The following is a 5,278-nucleotide window of genomic DNA, read 5'->3' as shown; positions in this document are numbered from 1 at the left end:
CCACGAGGATAATCATAATCCTTGTCCAACTCAGAGAATCAACAACTTAGGCATTTGTAGTATTTATTCAAAACACAACAATAACAATTTAAGACTCACGGTCATGCTTGACACCAACGTATAAATACTCATCACCATGCCTATACATCGTACTCAACAAGTAACATGTAGCAAATAGGACTCAACTCCTGATCCCTCAAGCTAAGGTTAGACTAAACACTTACCTCGAACTTCCACGACCAACCCAAGCCTCAAACACCGCTTTTCCTTTAGAACTCACCTCCAAACAACTCGTATCTAGTCCAAATTGATTTAACAATATCAATAAATGCTAAACAATCCAATTCCATTGCTCAATTATAGAATTCCCATCATTCTTCCTAAAAAGTGAAAAATCGACCCCCGACCCGCTAGGTCAAAACACGAGGTTCGGACCAAAACCCGATCACCCATTCACCCACGAGCCCGAATATGTATTTAGTTCCAAAATCCGACCCCAAAATGAGGTCTAAATCCCAATTATGCAAAAAGCTTTAACTCTACCCAAATCCCTAATTTTCTATCCTTAATAACATGATTTAGGCCTAGAAATCTAATGGGTGTTAATGGAAATTGAAGAAAATGAGTCTAAGAATTACATACCTATAGATTTGTAGTGAAGTTCTCTTTCAAAAATCTCCCAATTTGGAGTTTGGAAGAAGAAGTTGTGAAATTTTGGTTAAGTCCCGTTTTGGCTTCTGTTTTAAAATCACCGGACAGGCCTTCATCACGCTCGCGATAGGCCTGTCGCATTCACAATGGGTCAGGCTTAGGTGACCTTCACGTTCGCATTTGCAGAGCTTCAACTCCTAGAGCCTTCACGTTCGCGGGCCATTGGCCGCATTCACGTAGCACAAGATTCCCTTCCCCCTGCCCAGGTCATTAGCCTATGGGTTCATGAGTTCCTGGACGCATTCGCGAAGGGTACTCCCCCCACAGCCTCGCGTTCGCGTCCCAAGCTCCGCGTTCATGAAGAACAAATTGACACTTAAGGAATTTTCCTTACGCGTTCGCGAGTGGGACCATGCGAACGCAAAGCACAAAACCTCTATGCACTGAGAGCAGCAAAAACCTGCAACTTTTTCCAAGTCTGAAATCCATCCGAAACTCACCCGAGCCCTCGGGGCTCCAAACCAAACATGCATACTAACTCAAAAACATCAAATGAACTTATCCGTATGATCAAATCGCCAAAATATCCTCTTAACCAACGAATTTAGCATAGAAATCTAAGAAAAAATCTCTAAACCTTCAAAGTATGAATTTTCACGACTATGGGGCCGAATCACCTCAAACGACTTCCGTTTCTTACCAAATTTTACAAACTAATCTTAAATCACATATAAAACCTGTACTGGGCTCCAGAACCAGAATACGGGCCCAATACCATCAGATTCTAAATGCATTTCATTTCTAAAACTCATAAAATTTTCCAGAAAATAATTTTCTTTAAAAAATTCATTTCTCGGGCTTGGGACCTCTGAATCCGAATCAGGGCATACGCCCAAGTCCCATATTTTTCCACGGACCCTCTGGGGTAGTCAAATCACGGGTCCAAGTCCGTTTACCCAAAATATTGACCAATGTCAATTTAAATTTATTTTAAAGTCAAAAGCCATTATTATTTTTTTACAGATTTTCACAAAAATGGCTTTCCGGCTACGTGCCCGGACTACGCACACAAATCAAGATGATGCTGAAAGAGGTTTTTAAAGCCTCGATATGCAGAATTTATTTTAAAAAATAATTGATGACCCACAACTTAGTACTGTAGGGGTACCTAATATAAGTCCCTCACTAAGCATATATCGTGTGTCTGCACTCACAAAGACCAAAATAATATGGGTTATCACCTGATTCCGTAGGGGAAGATCCTAGCCCAAGCGCTGATTGGTCATAAATCAATGATCAATATCACTCAGTCCAATATGGAGGCCTTGACGCAACTGTCACCTCACTATCAATATAAACATGGTTCTATGACCCAAGATCAGTCATCAATCTGCTCAATATGGCTCTATGGCCCAAAATCAATCATCAATCTTCTCAAGTCTCAATATGCCAACATCTCACAGTGTCATAATCAAAGTACAACATGGAATATATCAACGTGCAACAGCTTAGCTCAAAATCCGTGTCACACACATAAGGATACTAACAATAAATGAGATAATGCGTAAAGAGTTCTTAGAGACATAGATATATGATACTGATAAAATATCATGACAGTAGAGTATGATTACGGCTAAGGCAAATAGCTCAATATAGCAAAAATATTCCTATCATATCTCAAACAGCTAAGTAGATAACCTAGACATGTTTTCTAGTATGAATAATAGCTCACATAGTCATACAAGTAGAGAAAATACGGTATCAAGGAGGCATGGTAAAAAAATAAGGCATATAATAGTCTAACGTCTATCCGGATCATGAATAACCAAGGTGCATGCATATGTGCTCGCCCCCTCGCATATGCGTCGCCCCCAACATATAGCAAACATCATTGCCTCAAAAAATACCCTCAAACCAAGACTAGACAAGATACTTACCTCGAATGAGTGCGAATTAATACTCCACGAATCTCTTGCCTCTCAAATCGGCCTTCAAACGATTCAAATCTGGTCAATACAACTTAATAACATCAAATAAAGCCATAAAAATTAATTTCAAACAATAAAATTTCAATCTTTAATCAATTACATAAGGTAAACCAAAAAGTAAACTCAAGCCTGCTTCCTAAAACCCGACAAAACTCACAAATCCTGACTACACATTCGAATACGAATTGAAATATATAAATTTCATCCAAATCGGAGTTAAAATCTCATTTATTCACTTTGCAAAATATAACACAAAAAATCCCAAATTTCTCTTTCAAATTCCATAATCAATGTGTAATAATCCATGGTGAAACAAGATATATTATTAAAATCAAGTGTAATCTCTTACCTTCTAAGTGGTGATGAAAATCAACAAAAACAAATCACATCTCGTTGAGCTCCAAAACTCAAAATAATGAAAATAAGCCAAACCCTCGAAATATAGCATGCTGCTAGTGATTTCCGCATCTACGGATAATTTGGTCGCTTTTGCGAGGTAGCATCTGTGGAAAAACCTTTGTAGATGTGAGATTCACTAAACCATCCGACCCCTCGCTTTTACGCCACACAATCAACTCATGCGGGTCATTAGTGCGCCCCAAGCACGCATCTGCGCAGCCAAGTCCGCATCTATAGACTCTCAACCCTAGGCCAAGATCCACTTCTACGTGCTATTCTCTGCTCCTGGGACCTCGCACTTGCGCCTAAATTTCTACAGGTGCGAAACACTAGAACAAGTTTTGCCACCATGCAATAAAATGATCCAAAATTAATTTAAAACACTCTTGAGCTCTCCGGGACCCCGTCCAATCATACCATCAAGTCCGAATAGATTATTCAAACTTATCCAAATGCTATAAACACTACGAATAACATCAAAACTAAGAATTAACGATCAAAATTAATTTCTTAAGTTCAAAACTTTTCAACTTCGTTGAACATGTCAGAATCATGCCTAAACATTTCGGATTAAACTTCAGACACAAGTTCCAAAGCACTAAATGAACCTATTCCAAGTCCCTAAACAACAATTCGAGTTTGATATCACCAAAGTTATCTCCATGTCAAACATATGAACTTTTCAAACCTTCAAATTTTCAACTTTCGGCAATTAGAGCCAAAACATCCTAGGAATTTTCAAATCTAAATCTGGACATACGCCTAAGTTTAAAATCCCCATACGAACCTGTTGGAACCATCAAATCACCACTCCGAGTCCGTCTATTCAAAAGTCAAATCTTGGTCAACTATTACAACTTAAGGTTCCAACAATGGGAAGTGTTCCAATTCACTCAAAGACCTTATAGAAACCAAACCAACTATCCTCGCAAATCATAAAGCATGCAGAAGCACAAAGTAGGGACACGAGACTCAAATACATAAAACGACCGGTTGGATCGTTACAATATTCTATTTTTCTTGTAGAAGGTAACTGGGGCATTTAAGAGTATAAACTTATTCACACTCAATGTTTACAAAAAATTATACTAATTTAATATAATTATTAAATAAATTTTAATTTTTTTAGATATATCTGATTTGATATATTTCACTTGATTTAATCGGAATAAATTATAATATTTTGTTATATATTATAGGTTGATTATATAGTAATCACAATTAATAGTCAATTATTATATATGAATCCTTCTGTGGAATAGATTATATTTAATTCAACAAGACAAAAACTGCCAACTACTTTGAAATATTCAAAATCAATTTATGCAATAAAAATCAACATGCACTTGATATCATATACTTCCTCGCTTTCAATTTGTTTGAATCTTTTTGGCGTACGAGGATCAAATAATTAAATTTCAGTGTGAATCCCAACATAGTTCTTTAAGATTTATATATATATATATTTAGAAACTGCATAAAAAGTACTATAAGTCACAATAATTAACAATTTAAAATATTCAAAAATATTTTAAAATATAATGAAAAATCTATTTTGACTCCCCAAATACTAATATGTTCATTCTTTTTGAAACGCGAAAAGACCAAAGCACCACCTAAACTTGCTTCAGTTTGTCATTTTTATATATAAACTTAGAAAATTCCCAGTTAAACATCAACGTTATACATTTGAACAATAAGAAATCACTCTGATCGTTGACCATGTCTATGTGGAGGCAACATAGCTGACATGGCCAAGGTGCATGCAAACCACACTTAAAAGGCGCATAAATGTGATATTTTAACAGAAAAGTATTAAAATAATATATAAATAATGAAGAGATAAAATATTTAAAAATAATATAAAATAAAATAAAACCCAACACTTCCTCCCCCCTCCCCCTAATTTAATTTTCTTATTTTGTCATGACCCTAAACCCGGACTCGGTCGTGATGACGTCTCTCGTGAAGACAAGGCCAGCCGACACTTCCCATTTCAGTAACAGTTGAACAGTAAGAAACAGTCTAAAGCATGATAAAATAATCCAAAGTTTAGGCAGATGATAGTATAATATATGGAATACAACCCAACACAGCCCGATACCGAGATGTCACTAGTCATGAGTATCTAAAGAATCTAGGATACTCAGAAAAAACTACATAGTTTAATACAGTAACTAAAAACAACGAGAAATAAGATAGGGAGAAGCTCCGGGCTGCGAACGCCGACAACTACCTAG

Source organism: Nicotiana sylvestris, chromosome 7 (assembly GCF_000393655.2).
Source record: "Nicotiana sylvestris chromosome 7, ASM39365v2, whole genome shotgun sequence".
In the NCBI taxonomy this organism is placed as follows: domain Eukaryota; kingdom Viridiplantae; phylum Streptophyta; class Magnoliopsida; order Solanales; family Solanaceae; genus Nicotiana; species Nicotiana sylvestris.
Note: the sequence above shows the minus strand (reverse complement) of the source record.